The sequence below is a fragment of the Triticum aestivum genome, chromosome 3A (genome assembly GCF_018294505.1).
Source record: "Triticum aestivum cultivar Chinese Spring chromosome 3A, IWGSC CS RefSeq v2.1, whole genome shotgun sequence".
NCBI classification, from domain to species: domain Eukaryota; kingdom Viridiplantae; phylum Streptophyta; class Magnoliopsida; order Poales; family Poaceae; genus Triticum; species Triticum aestivum.
In genome coordinates this window covers 582,777,268-582,785,369 of record NC_057800.1, presented here as the reverse complement: position 1 = coordinate 582,785,369, position 8,102 = coordinate 582,777,268, and positions in this window count along the sequence as shown.

Below are 8,102 nucleotides of genomic sequence, written 5' to 3'. Positions count from 1 at the left end.
GAGCTCTAGGACACGGTGGCGAGGCGCTACGTCGACGGTGCACACGCAAGTGAGTTGCGCGGCCATAGCTACACTCGGGTGAGCTCGAGTCGAACAAAGTAGGAGGGATGCGAGGCTAGAGAGAGTTGGGGAAAGCGAGAGGGGATAGGGGTGTTCTCCAACGTGGATTGGGATGAAGGGGAGCTCGCCAGCGCGAAGCAGGAGCTGGCGCGGCTGGCATCAAGCTCTGGTTTGCTTTTGCCTTCTGGCAGGGGTAGAAGATGAGGTTGTCCTTGTGGGTTGGGCCTTCGATGGCGGGCCAGGTAAGTGGGCTGCCAAGTTTGCTTACTCTCTCTTTTATTTCTATTTTAATTATTGTTTTTCTATTTTGCGGGTTTGTTTCAATTTGGTTAGTAGTCCAAATCAATTTTGTAAAAGCTGAATTTTTGTGTGGAAGCCAACTGAATTATTCCAGGGCCCCACACAAATTTTCAAAATTATTGGAGCTGTAGAAACACTTATATGATTTTAAAGCTTAAAATCAAATACATATTGGACTAATTAAATGCCCAACCATGACCTAAAAAAATGTGCACCATTTTTGGTTTTCGTTTTCACCTTGTGCCATAAATTATGAACATTTTTGAAGGGCATTTTGGGTTCATTGAAAATTTTCATTTTAACCTAACTAAATTTCATTTGGTGCTAGGGTTTATCAATCCCCATTTCAAATTCATTTGAATTTAAACATGGTGACATGATGATGATGCAATGACATCCAATGCCTAAGCTAGGGTTGTGACAGCACCAGTATCACACAGAACAAGGGAGTCCTTGCTTTGGTACCAATTGAAAGCACATGTTATCTTCCAGAGGGGGTGAACGGGAGATTTTTAGATATTCGTCAAACACTGAGAAATTTGACGAAGATCATAGTGAAGAAATAGAGACGCAAGGAAAACTAAGTCATCAGAGAATCAAAGTACATGCAATCAGGATACGTAAGAGTGAAGAACATGCAATCATACAAGCATGAGGGATGAGAACTGAGGAAATGAAAGATAGCATGATGAAATACTTCAGTTCAAATTCGTCAGAGCATAGATCACAAATTGTTTGGCAGGGGAATAATGTAAGAGAGGGTGAGGAATTTTAAACCAGATTGGCTTGGTGAAGACAATGCAATTTGGTAGACCTGTTCCAGTTGCTGCATCAACTGTACGTCTGGTTGAGGCGACTGAGTCGCAACTCGGAGGACACATAGTCCTCACCGTATTCCTCTTGAGCTAAGGCCCGCAGACCTCGCCCAATCACTTGTGGTAAGTCTTCAAGGTAGACTTCCAAAATCTTCACACACTTGTTCACCAGCACACCACAATGACTCTTGGTGTACTCAAAACTTGATGCCTAACCGTTTGGAAGAATGACATTCTTCAAAGGTAATAGGCGTCAGATCACATAGATCAATCTCTTTAGTGATGCTCAGTCACTTTTGCTCTGGGTTTTTCCTCACTTAGGATTCTCTCAAAGTCGTCAGAGGATGGGTTGCTCTCAAATGACAAGTGTCAAGTTCTCTCGGAGTAGCCAACCAACAAGTGGTTGTGAGGGGTGGCTATTTATAGCCAGGGCAACCCGACATGAATTGTCATAAATGCCCTTCTCTGACTCGGCCGTTGTCAAGATAAGGATCCACTTGACAGCTGGCACGCGGCGCAGCAATGGTCGGAATTTGAACTCTCAAATTCGTTGGGGCACTCAATTTCCTTACTTTTAGGCAGATCACACTGGCAAACTCCTAACTCCTCAGCGTGACCAAATTCGTCAGCGACCAGATGAACTTCATCACTGTCACTAGCAAATATATCAGTTGTACAAGAGATTTCCAAAGGCTTCACTCGAAGTAGCTTTTGTGTATAGGTTTGTGTAAGTTTGAGCATCACTTTGGAAATGTGAAATATGTTTAACCTAGACCCCCTTTAACAGTACAGTTTTTCTATGACTCAAATAAGAGTAAAAGAAACTACGAAAACAAAAGTCTTCAAGCTTCAAAGTCTTCACATCAATTTCTTCAAAGGCCGTAGCAATTTCATCATCAAATTCTTCACTTGAAGAAATACATTTTTAGGGGTCGTCTTCCATGTGTTAAACCAAATCTTCAAGGACTATATTACATGTGTACACTCACAAACACATTAGTTTCTCAATCTATTTGTCTTCAATACTCCAAAACCACTAAGGGGGCACTTGTTGCACTTACAACCGGTCACCTATCCGCGGACGCGCCCGGTCACGTCCGCGGATGTTTGAGGGGCCGGATTTGCAAAGTCTGGCTATAGATGCTCTGATGCCCCCCAAAGAGCCACCATGCGGATAGCCATCCAGGGATGTCGCCCTGGCGTCACTGTCACGAGATACCGTGCGCCGCCCACATCATAATGCACTCAACCATGGTAGGAAGAGAGAGGAGACTTCATATACTCCTTTTTTTTGAATTAAAACAAAAAAATATTCATTAGAAATAAGCAGTACATCGTTTGTGAGGATCAGTACAATTTCATTGAGAGGCTCCTCAAACCAATCCAAAGTCAAAAGAAAATCTAGCTAACCTAGCAAGTTCATGTGCTACTTTATTTGCCTCTCTATTACAATGTTTGAATCTATTCATGATAAAATCACATGCATAGTGATAACAATCATCAAAAATTGCCACCGGTGCACCCGCTGACTGTCCTCTATCTTGCATGGTCTCAACCACCTCAAAATTGTCTGAGTTGATGATTAGGTGATTACACCCCGCCCTTTCCGCTAAAGTTAGGCCAAATTTGAGAGCTAAGGCTTCTGCTATCAAAACATCTGAGCAGTAGTCGATCTTTCCATTTTCACCTGCAATAAACCTACCTTTGTCATCTCTCAAGACCGCCCCCATCGTACCCTTCAGCATGTCATGGTCAAAAGAGGTTTCAATATTGAGTTTCATGGAGCCCCTAGGGGGACAGTGCCAACCCCCCTTTTTTATGGACGCCTTTGAAGATGACGCGTTTACAAAATTGTGTGTAAGAGCTGTGACCCCCATTGATATCTGAGTTGCATTCTGAGTTAATTCCTTGTGCACCAATTTCTGTCTTTCCCACCATAGATACCAAGCTGAGATACCTATCATTTCTCGTACATTTTTGTACCCCATAATACGCAAATCTTGATCTGGAAAAAGTAATGGGTATTCCAATATCGCCTCTCCAGCACGATCAACCTCACAAGCTTTATCAATAGTCACATCCATCCCTAGCCTTTTCCAAACCTCCTTTGATTTAATACATAGGAAAAAGCATGTGCTTTGTATCTTCTACACACTGAGAGCAAGCAGGACAGAAGGGCGAGACCTTCATGTGTCTATTAGTGAGTGTTGCCCTGCATGGGAGAGTGCCATGTAATGTACGCCATATAATTTTTTTGACTTTTGTTGGACAAGATAACTTCCATATATGACACCATATAGGGTTTGTTGTCTCGCCCCATCCCGTTAGAATGTTTCAGTTTACTCCCATACTGATAATTCCACTCCACAGAATAAGCTGATCATACCGAGAATATACCATTTTTCGTATAACTCCAGGCAATGAAATATGTCATATTATGTTGCAGAATTGGGATTGAAAGAATTTGTTGTGCGTCAATGGGCCACATAGTTTGTCTAACCAGTTCCTCATCCCAATCATTGGAGGTAGGGTCAACCAAATCAACCACTTTTGATAACAAATGTCCCCCCTTGGGAGTCACAATCTTCCTAGTGGCACAATTTGGGATCCAGACATGTTCCAAAATTTTGATGTTATGTCCATCCCCCAGTCGCCAAATATAGCTATGCTTCAGAGTAGTAATACCTGCCATAATGCTTTGCCAAGTGAAAGACGCGCCATGCTTTGGCTTGGAATTCATCAAATCACCATCAGGATAATACTTGGCTCTTAGAATAGTAGCACACAAGGAGTCAGGATTATCAAGGAGACACCATGCTTGTTTGGAAAGCAGAGCTAGGGTGAAACAGTGGATATCACAGAATCCCATTCCTCCTTGGTTTTTTGGTACACACATTTTCCACCAGGCCATCCAGTGCATCATCCTCTGGTTCTCTCCTCGTCACCCCACCAGAAGTGCGCTATTGCGTCAATGATTACCTTACAATTTTTTAGGAATTTTAAAGACCGACATTGCATAGGTAGGTATGGCTTGGATCACAGCCTTAAGAAGGATCTCCTTCCCCCCGACAGATAGTAACTTTTCCTTCCAACCACTAATTTTCTTAACAATACGTTCTATCAGCAATTTAAAATAGTTCATTTTATCAACACCCACATTTGCTAGCAGGCGTAGGTATTTTTCATTCAGAACCTCTGTCATTATATTAAGCATTGTACACAATTGTTCTCTGATCTCTACCTTTGTATTAGGGCTAAAGAAAATACTGGTATTTTTGAAGCTTACCAGTTGTCCTGACGCCACACAATATAACTCTAGTGCTACTTTCAGGGCCGTCGCATTCTGTTGATTGGCTTTCATCAAGATCAATGAATCATTCGCAAAGAGAAGATTTGTAACCGACAAGGTGTCTCTACAGATTTTAATTCCTGATATGTTTCCGTTCTCCTCAACATGCGTAAGAAAGGCATTCAACCCTTCTGTGCATAGCAGAAAGAGGTATGGTGATAGCAGGCCCCCTGTCTAAACCCTCTCATGGGTTTAAATCTCTCACCTTCCTCTGCATTGATCTTTACTTTGTATTCGGCTGTTGCACTTCTGACTTGAAAAGCTTTGTAAAATATTCAGTAGTGTGACTTGTCAAATCATTTTCTTTTATCTAGTTACCAGACTCGTCTAATAGTTTCTTTATATTATTTCTTTTTTCCTGGCCGTGGCAGCGTTATGAAAAAAACGACATATTACGATCCCCGTGCATCAACCAGTTCGCCTATCCTCTTTGTAACCAGAAAATTTCCTCTTGATCCAAGATATTTTCAATTACCACAATAATTTCCTTTAACGACATCGAGACTCCGTATTCGAAGGACCACGCCTTAGTCTCTCCAACTCTTTTTTTAATTTCCTAATTCTCACCTTTGGTCCCTTTAGGATTTCCCTGTCCCAAGTATGTAGATCGGCATGCACTGCTCTCGTACGGTCAGCAAATGAAGGTCCAATACATGCAAGCTTTGCTTTCTCCCAAGATGCCTTAACAATTTCAGTGACCGTCTCTTCCTTCAACCACCTCGCCTCAAATTGTTTAACGCTCCCCTCTGGTCGTTTAAAGATTTTTTTCATCCAAGTAATCCATATCCAGTATGATTGGGCGATGATCAGAATGAACATGTTCTTCATTGATCACTACCGCACATGGAAATTTGTTTGCCCATGCTATATTACAGACCGTCCGATCAAGGCGTTCACGTGTTTTGCCTCTCCTCCAAGTGAACAGGTCGCCAATGTAGCCTAGGTCGTCCAGCCCACAAACCATTAGGCATTCACGAATATCTCTCATCATACCAAGTGGTCTAGCCATACCACCCTCTTTTTCCGAATGATATATAATTTCATTAAAATCCCCCAAAACCACCCAGGGATGGTTTCCCTTACTATATAAATTGTGAATATCATCCCAAGAAAGATGGCATTCATTCCATTTCGTGTGACCATTAAAACCCCTGAACCGCCATTGAATCACATTCTCATACATAAAAATCAATAAAATGGGGCGAAACATAGTTCAACTCAACTTTATTTGACTTATGATAAAACAAAACGAGGCCACGGGCCTTACCATCACTTTCCACTACAAACATAGATTCAAAACCTAGAACACGACGAAGCTCATCGCCTTTACAATTACTCAAATGGGATTCAGAAAGGAATATTAAATCTGCTCTTGTATGCTCCTGTAGGTCCAGAAGCTCATGAACTACTGTGTTAGAGATCATATATACCACGACAGTTCCACCCTAGGATTTTTATTTGGCCCGGTGGTCCTCCTTCTTGAAGGCCACCGATGTGCCAATGTCATATTTCTCTTCACCGACCGATTCCGCACCTCGCGACACGTACTCTTCATCCTTTTCGTCAATCTCCTTTGCAATGTGTGTAACCCCGCCCTCCTCGTCCTGGACTACAACAACTCTACCCGCGCACACCTATTTTGAAGAGAAGAACCCTCTTACTAGCACCTTGGCTTTTCCAGTAGGGTTCAACACTAAGGTTTTTTGGCAAAAAAAAACTACTCTCTCCTCACTTTGAATTTTACAAAACCTCTTAGAAGTATGACCCACAATCCCACAACACTTGCAATACAAAGGTAGCTTCTCATACTTTACATCAAACTTAAAAATCTTTGAACTACCTAAAGGGGTAATCTCTACAAAGGTCTTCAGAGATTCATGCAGAAGAATCTTCACACTCAGACGTAATTTTTTTCAACAATTACATGGTTATGATGCGGCACCTCCAGAACCTCTCCAAATTGATCCTCGAGAGACTACCCTACACTCTCCGTCTTAAGCTCGAACGAGAGATCGCGTACCTGGACCCAAATGGTCATGACGCCAAGGTCAACCTCCACCGGATCGCCCTTGTCGTCAAACTCGGCAAAAATGAGCACATCCTGCTTGAAGTGCCATGGATGCGCCTTAAGCACAAACCGACAGTCACTCTCAGTAGCAAAGTTGATGATGAACCTTCCATCGTCGCTGGCCACCTCTTGCAGGGTGGTCACCCCTTGGTTCTTCCATGCCGTGTTCTAGAGATCTGTGAGGATGACCCTCGGGTTGGGCTGGAAGGGGGACAGGAGGCGTCCAACCACCAGGAAGCCACTGACGACCTTGCGGGCAGCCTCCATGTCAATGACAAGAGGACACCCCCCCCCCTCTCGGATGCGCCCCGACGACTTTGTCCCCAACTGGTGGAGAGAGGATCCAACTGTCGTGGCATCTGTCATCACCCTCGACCCCTGTCCACTCGCTGGTATTTTCCCCAAAACATTACTCACACTCCCTCCCTGACCGTCCATGGCACACTTCCCTCCATCACTGCAGATGGTAGAAGGAACATAAAGCAGACGAAGCTACACTGGCGAGAACAATGGTGAAGATTGACCTCTCCATGTACCACAGATATAGCATGCTAGGATCCCCTTCCACCCCGTATAAAAATGGAATTGATGCTAATAACCATGAGTAATAAGCCATGAATGAGCAGTTTCCTAATAACTACAATGAAGATATCTCCCTTTCGCTCAAGAGGTTCACAATCGCCAATAGTAGGATCCAAAATCGGGGCATCAATCAGCTCCAGCTGATGACTCCTACTATAATCTTGAGAGGATAAACATCCTATCACATCTATAGATGTTGCCTCTGAATCCCGAGCGGAGATTGCTCTATTCCACCCCCCCCCCCCCAACGTAAAGAAAACATCAGTTTCCAAAGAATTGATCGATGTCAAGGCCACTCCACGCTGAAACCTCTTGTTGGATCCTACCCCAATTAAGTGCCCTTCTAAATTCATAAGCGCGGTATCCAAATCCCCTTTACAATCAACAAAATTTCCAGAAACAGAGCCACCCAAATCCGCGGAAACGGGACCAACAAAAGATCTTGAAGCTTGGATGGATCCTTCCCCAAATGGAATAGAGGGGGTCTCACCTTCCAATTTACTAAAAAACTCTGACGCTCTTCTCCTCGAGATCTTCAGGCAGCTTCTTTGATCTGCCGCCCTGCGTAATATCCGCCTCGATCTTGCCCGAATCTCCTCCCAATCTCTTGTGCTGAGGTGGCCCCTGATAAGGCCCACTCTAGGGGGATCAGCCCCTCCTCCTAGCTTTGTCGCCGCCGCCATCACCCGTGCTCACTCGCCATCGCCGCCAGACCGCCTTCCCGATCGCGGGAGCCCCCGTTTTTTGTAGAAGTGCCAATTTTTTTTGTAAAATTACCATTGTTGTCGTTGCCAACACTTCATCTACTCCTAGCCCGACATTAGTCCATGAGTTTGAGTAGGTGACTCTACCATAGGAGGCCCCCATGCCTGCATCCCCAGCCAATACCAGGTGGACTTGGGGACACGACACCGAGACTGCCGACAAC